This window comes from Bos indicus x Bos taurus, chromosome 3 (assembly GCF_003369695.1).
Source record: "Bos indicus x Bos taurus breed Angus x Brahman F1 hybrid chromosome 3, Bos_hybrid_MaternalHap_v2.0, whole genome shotgun sequence".
NCBI classification, from domain to species: Eukaryota; Metazoa; Chordata; class Mammalia; order Artiodactyla; family Bovidae; genus Bos; species Bos indicus x Bos taurus.
The window spans coordinates 11,657,258-11,676,097 of NC_040078.1; the positions used below are offsets into that span (position 1 = coordinate 11,657,258).

Here is an 18,840-nt window from a genome sequence, read left to right on the forward strand (position 1 = left end):
CACTAGTGCCACCTGGGACACCCCATGATAAAAATGTTATTGAGTCGTGTCCAATTCTTTGTGACCCCATGGACTGCAGCATGCCAGGCTAATCCCTCATCACCTCCTGCAGTTCACCCAAGTTCATGAAGTTAATGCAAATGAAATGAGAGTGCTTCTAGGTAAATGCTGTAGAAATAAATTATGTTTGGAAATGTCTATCTAAAATAATCTTTCCAGATATTTGATAACTTGAAATTTTAGAATTTGGTAGTAAGGTAAGAATGTTGAGAACTGATGTTTCAGTCCTAGAAGAACCATGGGATGCCATGTACTATGAATACCAGGGAGGATGCTTCACCAAAGTTAGACCATTTTTGGCAGCCCAGTCAACCCTGAATGCTGCAGGACTCTGATTGGGGACCTAGATATGGACCAGAGAAATAATAATAATAATAGGCATGACTTGCTATATAAAGAGGGTATGGAAATTTAGAGACAAGGAAGCCATATTGTTGGTGTACAGCACAAGGTAAATGGTATAAGAACAGGAAGGAATTTTACTGTCTGGGTTGCTTCTGGACCCAGATGTAGTAAAATGATGTAAGTTATTGAATAGATAGATCACTCAAATAAAATAAGTTACTGAAATAATAACTAACAAACATTGGTTTCCTTTTGAAAAGAAAAGAAAACAAAGGACTATTATGAATATGTTTGGTGCCACCTCTATAAGAAAGCACACATTTTCAGAAATTACTGTTGCACTTTACATTTAGAAACCTACAGAATGCTAGTAGGAAAGACAGTTCATAACTGCTTCTTGGTTTTCACTAGGAAGTCCAGGAATCTACTTAAGCATGCAATTAAAGGTAGTAAATAGGGGAGACATTGTAATATGCCAGGAAAATTGAATCCATGTTTTCAATAAAAGAAGGCACAAGGAATGGAATGACATTTAGTTAAAGAGAAAAAGGACAATTTTTTCCTAGTACTGGAGGTTTCTAAATGGAAAAGAGCCAAAGTAATGAGGACCAAAGTGATATGGATAAACCCGTAGAAGGTTTGTGAAAGGAAACACTGAGAAGAATTGTCCTTGATCAGGATTCTCTAAGATTGGGTTGAATTTAGTTGGGTAAATGGATTTTGTTGGGATTGAGCTTAGGCAAGACTGAATTTGGTTTCTCTGTTAAGAGAATAGTTTTCTTGGAATGCTTCTTTTGATAACAGATTGTGTGAGTTTCTTTGTCTTTAAGTGATTTGTATTTGCCTTTGAAATCTTTTCACTTTAATTAAGTGTATAAGTATAGTTTGACAGATTCTAAATTTTGACCTCCAACTAACATTGAGATGCTTCAGAGGAATTCTGAGGCATCTAAGAGAAATACTGTATTAACCAGGAAAATCTGGTAAATTAAATTATATGGGAGTATGGTCAAGGAATGATGAGCCTTCTCAGGTTATACTGTATGGATAAGTATTATTAATACAGATATTCTAAAAATTACATGAAATTTGTAAAAAGTTGTTATGTCCTCATAAAATGTTGCCAGTCATAATTCTGCTTATTGTAATCAAATTTCTTTACCAATGACATTGTAATTAGGCATTTAACTGTGGACTTAAGTTTTTCTGTCATTTAAAGACAGATATTGTTGCACTCTAATGCTTCTGCCAAAGTGCTTCATCTTGAAGTAGACTCATAGAAAGGAACTTTTGACAACTACAAGTCTCTGATAAATTTCAGATTATACCACTGAACTAGGTAAAAAATTAAAGAAACCTGGGGAAACCTGGTGGCTTCATAAAAGTTAATAAAAGAATTAGTTACTGAGTGAACTGGTGATTATGATCATAATGTTTATGGGGTATTTTGTCTGGAATATTATTGCTTTTGATCTATGTTTTCCAGATAAAAGTAAGCCCTTCCCCTCAAGCTACTATGACTTACAGCAATTAAGTAAAGTAGACCTCTATGGGTAGAATTGAAATATTGTTCTTTTCTCTCTGCCTGCTCCCTCCAGAAATTGGAGAGTGTTTGGTTCTGAGCAGCTTTATCTGGTGAATGTGGAAGACTATCTTCTGGCCTGTAGGAGACTCTAGCTGTCTTGCAAATTCAGTCTGAGACTCCTGAGGAGTTCCACAACATCCAGTGTGGAGGAGCCTATGTAGTCAATAGACTGGACTTATTTTGGAAATAAATTAGTCTTGATTTGGCCCTGTTTGATGGAAATAGGGTAATTAGAGACAAAAATATTGTTTTAATACATATTAAATTCTTGTTTTGTTGAAGTTACTATGTTAAGCACTCTTTTACCCTCATAGTCAGAAAGAAAAAAAAAGTTATCTCCTGGAGTTATCACAGAGTATAGCTACTCATGGTGTATAATACTGCTTGCTTTAAGTCTGTTGCCAAAAGCACATGTATAGTGCTTATGTGACAATGGATGTATACAAATGGGTGTAGTGGGTATATATAAAATCTTTCCCTATTAACATATCTCTGAGCTTGTTATCTGATCAGTTTTCCAAAATGTGAATAACTAAGTAAATATAAAGGAAATCTAGAACAAAGATACATAATCTACACCTGGGGCAAGTAGTTGAATCACCTCAACCTTGACAAATGCATATTTTGATCATCAACATTTTCTATTGAAAGACCTGTAATCAAAAGGGGAAATCTGCACATACTGAAGTAAGGGGAATTAGTCTGGTTTATACAATGCTTAACTTAACCTTTATTGACCAAACTGTCCTGTTTTGTGGCCTTTCAGATATGCATTGTACATCCACTTTGGTCACTGAAGACAAAAATACATTTAAAGTCAAAAAGAAAGTTACTGGTTCAGACATCCAAGGTAATACCAGGTGGTCATTGTGGATGTGATTTCAGATATGTTACTGTATTGTTGAGTTTTCTGAACTGTGTCAAACTTTGAAATTCCACTAGCCATTCTCAAAGCAGTGTCTGCTGGCAGCTGGTAGATGCAAATTTATGTTTTCAAGGTTTCTTCTGTATCAAATTTTTAGACAATAAGATTCTATAGATTGCTGCTGGCCAAAATCTTGGCCCTCTCTGCCCACTGAAGGCTGAATAAAAAATAGAGACAGTTTGGAGGAAATACAAAGGTGGCTTTAATTTTAAGCTGGCAGATAGGGGAACACAGTAGGCTCATGCCTCAAGAGCTGTGCCTGCCTCCCTGAGGAGTCTTGGGTGTGTGCATGCTCCATCGTATCCGACTCTTTGCAATCCCATGGACTGTAACACAACAGGCTCCATGCCTGTTGGGTTACATGGGATCTGTCCATGGGATTTTCCAGGCAAGAATTCTGGAGTGGGTTGCCATTTCCTTCTCCAAGACTTGGATTAGGGCCCTTATAAAAAAGACCCCAGAGAATTAGCTCACCTCTTCTGCCTTGTGAGGTTACAGTGAAAAGATGGTTATGAACCAGGCAGCAGGCCCCCACCAGACTTAGAACCTGACCATGTGAACACACATGGTTTGTTCCAGCTTCCCAACTTTTTAAACTTAAACTTCTGTTGAAATAATTTTCTTTGATGGGAGGAAAAGAGATAATTAACCAAATTTAAATAAAATCACCTGTAATGTTTCAATACTACTATTCAAAAGATACATGCTATGTTTAATTTGAAAAGCATATGTTACCAAAAAAAATGTCCGTAGCTTCTATCCCATTTTACTGTTATTTAGAAGTAATTCATTATTAGAAATACATATAATGGATAATTAGAGATAATATGATATTATAAACAATCAAAATGTTTAAATACCGAAGTCTCCAAAAAAAAAAAAAAAGAATCCATTTACTTTTTAAAACCCTTTTTTAAAAGAGGCTTTTTAAAAAGATTTTATGAGTACTTCAAAATATTATTTCTGGGGGACTTTCCTGGTGGTCCAGTGGCTAAGACTCCAGCTCCCAATGCAGGTGGACCAGGTACAATCACTGACCAGTCAGAGAACCAGATCCCATGTGCAGCAACTAAGAGCTTGCAGGCCACAGCTAAGGATTCGTCATACTGCAACCAAGACAGAAGATCCCACATGCCACAACTAAGGCCCTGTGCACCAAATAAATAATTGTTTTAATTATTTTTAGAAAATCTCATTAATTCAGACAGTGCTAATGTGGATTTTGCTGTTTCCTGAATGCCAAGCCAAGATTAGCACTGGAATGTGGATGAGCTAGATAAACTAAAAGTATAAAGAAAGTCTCCTAAGGCCAAGAAATTACTTTTCAAACTATTTCTGAATATTTAAAAAAACCCACTTTTAAAGGAAGCTGTTTCAAGAATGCAATAATTATAAAGTATATATTATTAGCACATTTAAAATATTATGTAAGATATGGAATTCATTGTATGAATATATATGTTTGAAAATCTGTAATTTAGGCTTTCTACTAAAGACAGTGAAGTCACATTTCTCAATTCCCTCCACCCAAGACAAACTTCACTTCCATTATGGAGCTAGAAGAGAAAGGGAAAAAGAAAATTTATGATCTTACCATATTTTAATTGACTCTATCATAGCTACAATTGAACTGAGCCAGCAGAAAACATTAATAATAAAACTAAATATAATTACTACTCATTCAAATGCTCCAACTAAATTGAAATAAAGGCCCACATATAAATTCATTCATGTAGAACATGTATTCTTTTTATTAAGCTAAAATTAAGTTATTTCTCAGCAAGTAAATATTAAAAGAAATACTGCACATCTTTTAGGTTAATGGTTTAAATGAGCACTCTCTATTAGTATTAAATTTTAAAATGATTAATCACCACTCCAGGTACTTATCCTAGAACACATGCACAAAAACCATGTACTGATACAAGGATGTTCACTGTTAATAACAGCAAACGTACAGAAAAAAAGAAGGTTGAGTCAACCTTGACACCTTCATACTGTTAAATACTATACAACAGTTTAAAAGACTGTACAGATAGATCTATTTCTACAACCATGCAAAGGTCTCCAAGATGTAATGTAAAAGCAAGTTGCAAAAAAATATTTACAATATGACATCATACATGCAGGTCACACACATACACACTCCTACAGCATTCCTATATTGACACATGTGCTTGTGAGAATTCAAAGGAAAATACCTAGAAGAATATTCAGGAAACAGAACATGTTACCTCTCTAAGGGTGTGTGTGTGAAACGAATGGAAGGAATCATAAGAATTTGTGCTTCATTTTTACAAGGAGAATGTACTCATGTCACTTGAGACACTAAAAAGCAGGAGGAAAGAAAAAAATGCCTGTTAACTTCTCTCAAATAATCACAAACCAGAACTATCAGGTGTAATGAGATTTCAATTTCTTTCATTGATTTTAAGTCAAAACCATTTGACTTAAAATCATTTAAATGACATTTATAGCATTTAAATGACATCAACAAATACCTAAAAGTGAAAAAAATGGTAAGAAAAAAAATTTAATGATGTTGTTTTGCCTTCAAATTAAAAATAAAAAAGAAAGAATAGAGTAATGATAAGACTGCAGAGGAAGGAAGAAAAAAGATTCTTACTAAATCCATCCACTTTTAGCTCAGGCGTGACCCAGAACCATGAGAAGTCTAGGGGATTATATAAGATGTGAGTTCAAAGTCAGGAGTCAGGGGTGAGGAACAAAGATGTTAGGATCTTGATTTCTTTCTCGTGCCTCATTTCAAAGACAGTCATAGTCTGACATAAGTAATCCAATAATTGAGTCTGGCAGTTCAGTGGCTCAGCAGTCTTCTTTCTGATATGTAAAAAAGAACCATAAGAGGAAGTGTGTTGTAGAGGTAAGCACCAATACAGATATAGTTAGTCTAGAGTCAAAGGAAAATAAGTGTGAAGTTTAGCTCCTGCTGAGTTTGGGGGCAGAAAAGCAAATAAACTTAGTTACAGACATTCAGAGTTAGGAGCAGTTAAAGTAAAGAAAACTAGGAATGTTCAGCCCTGCTCACTATTCTCTTTATCTTCTTTGTTCTCAGGAAAGGGAAAGAAAATAACTCATCCCTCCCCCTTTTTTTTTCTTTTCACTGCAATAAGATCACATGTTAGCAGAGAAAAAAAGAGACTTGTAATGACCAGTAGGTCTTATTCAGTCAGTTTGGTTCAGTCTCTCAGTCGTGTCTGACTCTTTGCAACCCCATGAACTGCAGCACGTCAGGCTTCCCTGTCCATCACCAACTCCCGGAGCTTACTCAAACTCGTGTCCATAGAGTCGGTGATGCCATCCAACCATCTCATCCTCTGTCATCCCCTTCTCCTCCTGCCTTCAATCTTTCCCAGTACCAGGGTTTTTTCAAATGAGTCAGCTCCTCACATCAGGTGGCCAACGTATTGGAGCTTCAGCTTCAGAATCAGTCCTTCCATTGAATATTCAGGACTGATTTCCTTTAGGATTGACTGGTTTGATTTCCTTGCAGTCCAAGGGACTCAAGCGTCTTCTCCAACACCACAGTTCAAAAGCATAAATTCTTTGGTGCTCAGTTTTCTTTATGGTCCAGCTCTCACATACATACATGACTACTGGAAAAACCATAGTTTTGACTAGACAGACCTTTGTCAGCAAAGTAATGTCTCTGCTTTTTAATATACTGTCTAGGTTGGTCATAGCTTTTCTCCCAAGGAGCAAGTGTCTTTTAATTTCATGGCTGCAGTCACTAACTGCAGTGATTTTCGAGCCCAAGAAAATAAAGTGTGTCACTCTTTCCATTGTTTCCCCATCTATTTGCCATGAAGTGATGAGACCGGATGCCATGATCTTAGTTTTCTGAATGTTGAGTTTTAAGCCAACTTCTTCACTCTCCTCTTTTGCTTTCATTAAGATAGCTCTTATTGTGTATTTATTAATATTAGTACCATATCAGAGATAAAAAGCTACTTATGTAACCAGGAGATGTTAATTTTAAACTCATGCTGGATCTGCTTCTGTGACTTTAACCCTCATCTTGCTGTTTTTGTTATTGTAGACATACATAATGGCCTGCCTCAGAGAGATAGCCTGAGTCTACCCACAAGTGAAGGACTGTAAGGAAGTGAAACTAACACATCCCCCTGCCTGAAGCTCACCATTCTAGAGGACATTTACAAGAAATGAATAGCCTTTTTACTTTGTTTTCTCACCTTCCACCCCATTTTTGATCCATAAAAGAACCTGGCATCCAGGCCTCTGACAAGATAGTTATTTTGAGGCACTAGCTTGCCATCTTCTCAATCTGCTGGCTCCCAAATAAAGTTCCTTCCTTCTCTCAATGCCCTGGTCTTAAATTTATTGGCCTATCTGTCTGATGAGCAGAGCGAGCTTGGATGGTAAAGCTTAGATAAAAGACTGGATACAAGTCTCCCCAAGATGCTAGGTCCAGACTAAGTTTCATGTTTATTCTCTTGAATTCCTTAGGTAATGACATCTATTTTCTCTATTAAAGTCAGTTTTAACTGAGTCTGTTGCACCAAAATGGCAGGCTAAGGGATAGAGGGGTAATCATACCAGATGCAGATCCAGGACTTGGAACACATGAATATTTCTAATTTGGTGTCCATTCCCCAAACTGAGGCAGGACTATGTCCTATTTCAGTAGGAAGTACCCAGAGTGGTTCCCCTCTCATTCCCTGAAAGATATGGGGAAGGTTGAAAGACAAGGGGCAATTGAAACCCAGTCCCCCTAAACCTGAGATCCTCTGCTGAGTTGATGATTATCCTTTATACTCAATACGTTATTTCCTTTCTTATCTAGCACTTGTTCTCAAGATTGAGAAGTTTAAGGAAAAAAAAAAAAAAGCAGGAGGGATTGAAACAGAGCAAGATCTTATGAGACCATCCTGGGCATGAAAGCCTTTCTTTTTTTTTTTTTTGGGGGGGGGGGTGGGGCGCTCATCCGGTATCTGAACTGAAAGCCTTTCTGTCTCCCACTTCTTTTTTGTAGAAATTACTCCTTCAAACAGTTGCTAATCAGGAAAAGGAGGGAAAGAAGAAGCAAAGGAGGAGCAATCAAGAAACAACAGGGTGACCTTGGGGAAGAGTCCTGGTTTCTGCTTAAGCAATAATATACCAATATCTTTGAGTTCTTCTATAGGAAATAAAGCCCCCATCCCAGGGGGAGTATAGCAACTTCAGGCTAAGCAGATGACTCCTGGAATCCCACCCTGTACTTCACCACCAATCCATCAGAATAAAGTCACACCCTGCAGCCCTTACCCCAAATATTGCGTATGAAACCTTTTCCTCCAAAATCATCCACGTGTTTGGAACTTTGAGCATGAGCCTCCCGTTCTCTTTGTTTGGCCCTGAAAAAACTTTTCTCTTCTCCAAAATGTGATGTTTCAGCTTGCCTAACCTCACTGTGCACTGGGCACACAAACTTGTGTTCTATAGTACTATTATTTGTATGACCTTCTTTTCAGTAGCGCTTGACCTTTGGTGTGACCACTTCTGGCACAGAGTTCTTCAAACCTTTGGAATTTCCTAAGTGTTGAAAATAATCAAGCTATTGTCTGTTAAATAATGAAGTGACCTTGGAAACTACCTTTATGACCCTCCTAAATAAACCTTGAATTGAATTCTATAACTGATAGTTCAATTTGCCTATGTAATGAAGTCTCCATAAACAACCCCTAAGAATGATGTTCGGAGAGCTTTCAATTTGATAAACACGTTGAGATACAGGAGAATAGTAGGCTTAAAGTGGTGCAGAAACATCATTACCTTACCCCATATCTTATCTGACACATCTCTTCCATCTGGCTATTACAGTCCTTTTATAATATGTGATCTAATAAGTAAATATTTTTCTGAGTTCTGTGAGATACTCTAAAAAAAAATCAAATCTAAAAAGAAGGTCATGGGAACTTCCAATCTATTTGTGATTGGTAAGTCTGATTGCCCTCCACAGTCTTGTAGGTCTGAATCCTTAACCTGCGGAATCTGACAGTATCTTCAGGTAGATAGTGTCAGAATTGAGTTGAATCACAGGACCCTTAGCTATTCTGTTGTAGCCACACGTTCCAGGAAACAAACTCACTCAGAAAGACAGTGCAGATAATGGAGTGCAGTTTATTACACCCGCGGGACCAAAGCAGAGTCTCCTCTTAGCCAAGGACCCTGACCAGTTTTTGTGAAAACCTTATATACTCTAAGTGTACATGCACAAACCCACCTCCCCAAACTCCCTGACAATCAAAGTTAACCCATGATTCATATGTCTTAAGCCTAGGTAGTTAACAGTGGACAATTATCAATAGGCCTGTGGTCATACCGCAATAAGCATAATAGAATGTATGATTCAATTCGGTTACACAGATAATTAGGGTATTCTTTTAGCAAAGGAAGACCCCTGGGGCTCTTCCTTCCTGGGGCCTGGATTTCCAGTTGGTATGTCATTTCCATAGATACTGGGCATACAGCTCAAAGTCCACAGTCCGGCCCAAGCTGGAGTCCTACTTTCAAGATAGGGCCTGTTCTGTTTCCTCCTTCAATTCCAAAGTGTTGCTTGTTGGATGTGTGGAGAAATCGTCTCATTCATAAACTGGAACTTTGTGAGCAGAATCCTTGAATCACAACAAAATAAATGCAAAAAGAGTAGAAGGAAGGAGATAATAAAGAAAATGATATGATCATAGCAATAACCCCCACATTAAGACTCCCTCAGGATCCAGTGGTCAAGAATCCACCTTGAAATGCAGGGGATGTGGGTTAGATCCCTGCTGGGGAATAAGATCCCACATGCTGTGGAGTAACTAAGCCCATGTGCTGCAACTACTGAGCCCATGTGCTGCAACTACTGAGCCCATGATACAACTAGCAAATAAATAAAAATACTAAAAATGGAAAAAAGAAAGAAAGAACAAACCAAAATGTAATTATTGAAATAATGTATAAAATTGGTAATCTCAATTATCAAAGAAGAGAGAACCAATTTTTAATTTCTGGTTTTAAAAAGGGGAATACATAATTGTGAATTCTATCCATATTAACGTGATAAAAAGAAGATATGTGCAAGCCAACAGTAAGTCAGAAATTTGAACAACTTAGACAAGTCCTTTAAAACCTAAATTACCAAAGAAGACACAAAGAGAAATAAATGATTTGAAAAGAGCTCTTTTTATTTTAAAAAATTATCTGTGAAATTTAAAACTCCCTCCCCTCTAAAAAAATTTCCAACACCTGAGTCTTCACTACTGAATTTTATTGACTACTCATGTAAAAAATAAGTATATAACAGAAACCATCCATGAGAACAAAAACAGAGGACAGAATTCTTAACATGTTTTAGGAGGGAGAAATCTTCAACTTACCAAAGAAATTATAAGACCTAAAAAAGCATTATGAACAAAATGAAATATAATTTTCCACATAATACATTATGAACAAGACAGATAAGTTACAAAAACAAAATTTTGTTTTACCATTTGAGAATCAATGTATACTCATGACATTAAAGGAAAAAAAATATGTAAGATGTTTTGTCATTTCACTATAAACTCTAATGAAATTCAATAGTCATCCATAATAATAATGATAATAAAAAAATTAACAACTTTGAAAGTGATAAATCTGATTAAAAGTATATATAAACACATTAATTATCATAGCTAATATTAGCTCTTGAATTATTCTTATCCAATACAAATAAAAAGAGAAGGATGCCAGCTGTCAATTCTATTCATCAGTGTACTGGTCTTTATAACAAGTGCCATTGGGCAAGAATATGCAATAAAAGATAGTGTGAAGATTGAAAAGAAACAACTGGAATTTTCACATTTAAACCTGTCATAAGAGTGCACATCAAAATTCCAAAAAGACATACAGATTAAGGGTTAAACTTAATAAATTAATTTAACAGAGATACTGGAAACAGGACAAAATATTTTTAACATATTCCTATATATTAGAAAGAAAAATCACACAAACACATCAGAAGCACACAAGCTCTCAAATAAAAAGAGTTGAGGAGCCCTTATAGTCTGAGACTGAAGATCTATTACAGAAAGTGAATCATCCAGAGGTCATAAAGTCATGAATAAATTAAAGTTTTCCAAGGTAAGGACACTTAGAGGAAGGTAAGGACACAAGTCCAAGAAACTACCTTTGAGGAATGTGACTTGGCGGAGGGAGGAGAATAAGAAGAATAAAGAAAACAAAGATAAAGAATAAAAAGGATGTGAAAAAGCTGTTGCAAGGCATCAGAAAGCAGAGTAATATCAGAATTTTTAAGCAAGTAAATATTCTAATTCAGTCCTTTTAAAAGGAAAATGAAATCTATTGTGCTCATATAACTAAAATATCCCGAGATAGGTTGGTCTCCAGATCTGGTCTTTGATGCTGTCATCATTCTGTTCTATTTGTGAGCTTCATTCCTGAGCCAGTTTACCTATGGAACAAAATTCAATAGCAACTTTGAGACTTGAAGAAATCATACTATCCAGATGAAGAGTCCCTTCTTCTTCAACCAGCAAATTTGCTTCATTTAAATGGGATCACCAATTATTCCAACTAAGTGATGATGGGGGAGATGAAATTCTGTATATCATCTCAGACCCTAGTTTTCATCTGGAATCAATTTTGCCCCCTAGGAACATTTGGAAATATCTGAAAATATATTTGGTTATTATAACTGGGAAGGTGCTACTGGCATCCAGTGAGTAGAGGGCAGGGGTGCTGCTAAAAATCCTACAGTTTATTGAACAATCCTCCATAACAAAGAATTATCCAGCCCCAAATGTCAATAGCTCAAAGCTTAAGATATTTTTAGACAAGAGGTTCTTAAAATTAAATGTGCATTGGAATAACCTAACAGGCTTATTAAAATACAGCATTCTAGTTCTCTTTCCAGGATTTTCTGAGCTCTAGAGTGGGGCCTGTAAATGTTTTTATCTAACAATCTCACAGGTTCTACTGCTGCTTGTGGTCCATAGCTCACACTCCAAGAAGTACACCAATCAGAACCCTGGCCTTAGCTGAAACTGTAGTGAAGCACAGGTAAGTATGCATACCCTATAAGATGATTTGGGGTTTAATGCATCCTAGAGAAATAACAGGTTGTGCTAATTGATGAGGGAAAAAAAAAAAAATATATATATATATATATATATATATATATATATATATATGCTTTCATCCATTTCCTACCATGACCAAATCCTAAAGTCTGTTTTGTCCTAGTATAACTGGGTGGCAGGACTGCTTCTAGTACCTCTGGCTCACAATTTCTCCCCTCTTCCACTTTCCTACTGTTTTAATTAAATGAGTTTGGACTTTTTAAATGAGGTTTCTAGAAAATTATGGAATAAGCAAAATAATCAATAAACATAAACAAAGGTCAAAGATAAAGTGAAGTCACTCAGTCGCTCAGTCGTGTCCAAGTCTTTGCGACTCCATGGACTGTCGCCTATCAGGCTCCTCAGGCGACAGTCCATGTTGGTGACAGTCCATGTAGGCAACAGTCCATGGCGTTTTTCAGGCAAGAATACTGAAGTGGGTTGCCATTTCCTTCTCCAGGGGATCTTCCTGACACAGGGATCAGACCTGGGTCTCCTGCATTGCAGGCAGACACTTTACCATCTGAGCAACAGGGAAGCTGGATAAAACTGACTTGTTAAGCAAAGATAAATGTTTCTGAGAGCAAGTAAAGCCCTCTTGACCCTTTGCTTGAAGATTTCACAACCCATTTCCACTATTACCCTTCAACCATCCTGCCTGTCACTCATTCTAACTGGTAAATGAGAAACAGGATCCTTTCTTGATTAATCTCTATTGTAAACCACAGTTGTAGTATGGACAGAGCTGATTTCCTTGAAAGGAGTTCAAGGTAGAAACAAGGAGAGCACAGCATTTTTTCCCTATATGTGAATATTTTAGTAGAAATATTTAGAAGAAAATAGAGAATATGAAGTCAAGAGGAAAAAAAGTGAAGAGATGACTTGGGGGGCGGGGCGGGGGAAGACTAGTAATGTGGCAGTTATAGCAACTCATATTATTTTACTAAAGAAAAACATAAGAGATCTTGCCAGGGATCCACAGAGAGCAAGCTCTTCTCTCAAGTAACTGATAAGGAGAAACAAAAGAAAAACAAAAAGAACTGTCAAATTCTGGATACAGAGTAAAGTGGATCTCTGCAGTACCAGTCAAAGGAGGGTCTCCTTTCACTGTAGCACTAAGGAAGGCTTTCTGGAGTAAAAGCTGCTCGGCTGACCCTCATGGTTAGAAAAGCAATCTACAGATTCAACACAATCCTTATCAAGCTACCAATGGCATTTTTCACAGAGCTAGAACAAATAATTTCACAATTTGTATGGAAATACAAAAAACCTCGAATAGCCAAAACAATCTTGAGAAAGAAGAATGGAACTGGAGGAATCAAACTGCCTGACTTCAGGCTCTACTACAAAGCCACAGTCATCAAGACAGTATGGTACTGGCACAAAGATGGAAATGTAGATCAATGGAACAAAATAGAAAGCCCAGAGATAAACCCCATGCACCTATGGTCACCTTATCTTTGACAAAGGAGGCATGAATATACAGTGGAGAAAAGACAATCATTTTAACAAGTGGTGCTGGGAAAATTGATCAACCAACCACTTGTAAAAGAATGAAACTAGAACACTTTCTAACACCACACACAAAAATAAACTCAAAATGGATTAAAGATCTAAATGTAAGACCAGAAACTATAAAACTCCTAGAGGAGAACATACGCAAAACACTCTTTGACATAAATCACAGCAGGATCCTCTATGACCCACCTCCCAGAATATTGGAAATAAAAGCAAAAATAAACAAATGGGACCTAATTAAAATGAAAAGCTTCTGCAAAACGAAACTCTAAGCAAGGTGAAAAGACAGCCTTCAGAATGTGAGAAAATAATAGCAAATTAAGCAACTGACAAAGAATTCATCTCCAAAATACACAAGCAACTCCTGCAGCTCAATTCCAGAAAAATAAATGACCCAATCAAAAAAATGGGCCAAATAACTAAACAGACATTTCTCCAAAGAAGACATACAGATGGCTAACAAACACATGAAAAGATGCTCAATATCACTCATCAGAGAAATGCAAATTAAAATAACAATGAGGTACCATTTCACGCCAGTCAGAATGGCTGCTATCCATAAGTCTACAAGCAATAAATGCAGGAGAGGGTGTGGAGAAAAGGGAACCCTCTTACACTGTTGGTGGGAATACAGACTAGTACAGCCACTATGGAGAACAGTGTAGAGATTCCTTAAAAAACTGGAAATAGAACTGCCATACGACCCAGCAATCCCATTGCTGGGCATACACACTGAGGAAACCAGAAGGGAAAGAGACACGTGTACCCCAATGTTCATCGCAGCACTGTTTATAATAGCCAGAACATGGAAGCAACCTAGATGTCCATCAGCAGACAAATGGATGAGAAAGGTGTGGTACATATACACAATGGAATATTACTCAGCCATTAAAAATAATACATTTGAATCAGTTCTAATGAGGTGGATGAAACTGGAGCCTATTATACAGAGTGAAGTAAGTCAGAAAGAAAAACACCAATACAGTATACTAATGCATATATATGGAATTTAGAAAGATGGTAATGATAACCCTGTATGTGAGACTGCAAAAGAGACATAGATGTATAGAACAGTCTTTTGGACTCTGTGGGAGAGGGTGAGGGTGGGATGATGTGGGAGAATGGCATTGAAACATGTATATTATCATATGTGAAACGAATCACCAGTCCAGGTTTGATGCATGATACAGGATGCTCAGGGCTGGTGCACTGGGATGACCCAGAGGGATGGGATGGGGAGGGAGGTGGGAGGAGGGTTCAGGATGGGGAACATATGTACACCCGTGGTGGATTCATGTCAATGTATGGCAAAACAAATACAATATTGTAAAGTAATTAGCCTCCAATTAAAATAAATAAATTTATATTTTAAAAATAATAAAAGTAAAGAAAATCATCCAAAGAGAGTGGAATTATACTTAAAATGTTCAGCAGCTCTGCAAATACAATTATCTCAGCGTAATCATAGTTAGTTCATTTTAACAAATCACATTTCAGCAGAAACAGACAAAAAATTTAAATAAGAAGTCAAAGTGATAACACCATGAAGTCATGTACCTCATTTCACTTATTTCAAGGTATATTCTTTCTTACCTATCACATCTACAAAATCTCAGTGGATCCTACTATTGATATTGTCTCATAAAAATAATTTTATTTATGTTTCTGCTAGTGCATAAATTATTATTCATCTTAAAGCCTACAAGAACACTGATTTAATCAAATGTGATGATTATTTGTTGAAATATGATTAAATTGAAACCTAAGCTGATAACTTGAGTTTCTGGGTTCCTGGATATTTATTCCAAATGGAAAAGGAGACGTGGTCAGGCCTCACAAGATATTCTGATATGACCTGTTAAGAACACAAGCAAAAAATTGCTCTTCTTGAGAGATATTTGTATGCCATGTTCACAGCAGTGTTATACACAATAGCCAAAAGGTGGAATCAACCCAAAAGTCTATTGAGAGATGAGCAGGTAAACAAAACAGCCATTAAAAGGAAAGAAACTCTAATACACTCCACCACACAAATGAATTATGAAGATATAATGTTAAGTAGAATAAGCCATTAGCAAAAAACACAAATGATTTCAATTCTATGAGGTACCACGGGTAGATAGATTCATATAGACAGAAAGTGGAATGGTGATTGCCAGAGCCTGAGGGAGAAAGGATTGGGGAATGTGATTTAATGGAAGAGACTTTTAGTTTTTCAAGATGAAAAAAGTTCTAGAGATTGGCTGCATAAAACATGTATGTACCTAATACAACTAAACTACACATTTTTAAATGGCTAGTGCAGTAAGTTTTATGTCATGTATATTTTACCGCTTTTTTTTTTTTTTTTTAGATTTACCTACAAATGAGAATTGGAGAAGAAAGGAAAATGATCTAGTGGAAATATTGAGACTAAAGGGACATAATAGTAATAGATAAAATGGAAGGAAAGAGTAAAAGGATGAACAGAAAAGAAAGGTCAAAAAAAGAAAATTCACCAGCACCTCCAAACCATATCAAAAGGATCAAGGAAGGCAATATTATTGCCACAAGTATCAAGCCAATGGATGTGGAGCACCCTGGCAATTGGGAGAAGACCAAAATAATAGCACTTCAAACCCCTTCTCTAGTTCTCCAGGCCTTCTTGCCCACCTGAATGTCAACACAACCATGACCTATTCTGGATGCATTGGCATCTCTGGTTCCCTTTCTCATATTCCCAGAGGTCTCATACTCACAACCACCCTTAGTCTCTCCTTCTTGCCACATCCCACCCAGACTACAGTCTTTCATTCTTATCTATTGTGTAGTTTAAAACAGCTATTTTCATACCTCTGGCACTGTAGTCCTAGAAATAAATCTTAAACTCTGACTCTCTCTCTGTCTCCCTGAATCTCTCTCTTTCCTCCCTGTCTTTCCTTTCTCCATGCCTGTCTTCCTCCCTCCATTCTTCTCTCATCCATCAAATCCTTTCCCTTTCTTTGTTCCCCTCTCTGTTCTTCAGGACCATTTCCTCCCATCCCCAGTCGGGCCCCAGTTCCTTCTCACCCCAGTACAGGATGATGTCCTGGTCTCCTAGACTGCTGTGCTTCACTCAGCAACTCAGGCCAGCTGCCTCCCCAGCCACCACATCCAGGGTTACTAAGAGATACCAAGTCCAGTCTGCATTAAGCATGATGTCTCCTTGCTGAGTGCCAGGCTGCTCCTGCTCACCCCTCACCCACATCACCCGCACAGGTTTGGCGTAGAATCCTGAGACATGGCACACCAGCAGTAGGCGGCCAGGCCCGGGAATGGGGCCACTGGACAGCCAGGCCTCAGGCTTCACTGGGGTAGGGAGCAACAGTAAGAATGTCAGATTATGACTCTAACTCAGAGCATACTAACTCAGAAATTTGGACAGTTACCTCTTCCACTTCCATGGGAACCAAATCATTTATTAATTAACCCCTCTCTACTTAGGTACTTCCCACTTTTGAATTTAAAGGAAGTAGTGGGAGGTGAAATAGAAAAGTCTTGTAGAGAGAACAAGACTAACCTTGCCTCTGCAGTTCTGCCTTTCCTATGTCGAGAACACCCAGGATATTGAGGACAGGTTTCTGACATGAGCCTCTCAATGATATTGGAGATGCCTGGATACTGAGTCATGCGTGCACAAAACTTCTGCCCCCTGCTGCCACTGTCTGGTGCAGACACACAGGAATGATTCTGGATCCTCACAAAATCCAGTCCTCCTATAGCTCCTCTCAAAGAGCTTCCTATGGCCTTCCCAGAATGCAACCCACAGCTTTCTATCACCTGGATCACAAAGGGGTCTGTGTAAAGGAAAACAGAAGTGAACTTAGTAAAATGCAAACAATGAAAAGAAGGATGGGGAAAAGGCATAGGACTTTAGTTTTCAGTGGCGAGAAAGGTCTGATGTGAAATGATAACTCAAAAACCAATTGCAGTATTCAGGACTTTTCAGAAAGAAGAGCACTGAGGAGAGGTATGCATATCATAAATGGTACGGTTAGGCTCTTTTAAGGATGTACAATAGACAGGAAGGGAGAAGAGGGGCAACGTGTGATGGAGTCAGAAGTGCAGCATTCCATGGTGTAGGGAATGCTTACATGTAGAGAAGGGATTGGGCAACAGATGCTTGAAGACGTTGATTAGAAGAGTAGGAAGTCACACTTTACATCACTCGGGCATGAAGTAGAAAAAGGAGGCTCTTCCTTGGAGTTTTAGAGAAGCAAGTTACATGCAAGTAAACCAGGAAATGGCTACAAAGGAGGAAATTCATGTGTCACACAAGAATGCAAGAAATAGGAAGAATCTGTGAGACTGGGTGGATATGTGGAGTCAGAGGCCGGAGACTATTCTAGACAAGTGTGTACATGCAGTTGGATAAAGAGGGGAAAGGAGAGTAATAGCCTGAACCAAGGGAGAGAAAAGTCATTGAGAGTGTCTTCAGGTCAGAGGACTGTACTCACATTCCAACGAGAATTCATTAATGTGGTTCTGCACTTCCTGGATGAATCCGATGAAGTAGACTCAAAACAGGTCCTCCAATTTAGTCATCTCCTCATCACTGAAGTTGCTTTTGGACCAGGGTTTCAGGAAAATGTCAGTGCCCGAGTCACTCTCCCAGCCATGAAGCTGCAAGTCATCCAACCAGCCTAAGCCTTGATTTGAACCCAGGTTCTTTTGGCATAGGCCAAAATCTGGTTGAGATAGAAGGTGGTTGGCTCCTGGAACACTGTAGAAGGATAAGAAGAGTGAGGGAAAATGTAGAATCAGGATGGAATGAAAAAGAACCCAGAGTCTGAACAACAATATAGAGCTTGAAACAGTTTCCTGCCCCCAAAGCTTCTGGTTCCATCCCCAGCCTCCAGAATAGAGGAGAGGGCTGGAGACAGCAGAGCCCAGACCCATCATGGTAGGTGCAGCATGCTTTTATGCAGAACCCCTGCACCTGTGCTGAGAGCAACCAGAGTTACTCTTACCGCCCTCATTGTTACTACCCGGGATGATAAACACTAGTAACAGAGTAGTAGAAGCAGCATTTCATTGGGAAGTAGAATTTCTAACTCTCTGAGCTGGTATTTAATCTCTAATTTCAGCACACCTTTCCCCCAGAATTCTAAAGTGACTTCATGTTTTCCCCAACTGACAAATCTCTGGCCTACGTTGCACACCACAGAAAAACTATATCTCCCACTGCTCTCTAGACTCCCACTCTGCCTCTCATTTCACTCCTCGGTCTCAGCCTCCTTTATAGTTACCACCTTGGAAAGGCT

General features: G+C 38.0%; 1 pseudogene; it reads right to left on the reverse strand.

Moving 5' to 3' along the window:
- Positions 1 to 4,463: 4,463 nt before the first annotated feature.
- LOC113882789 lies at positions 4,464 to 18,607 on the reverse strand (annotated as a pseudogene).
- Between the last annotated feature and the right edge of the window lie 233 nt (positions 18,608 to 18,840).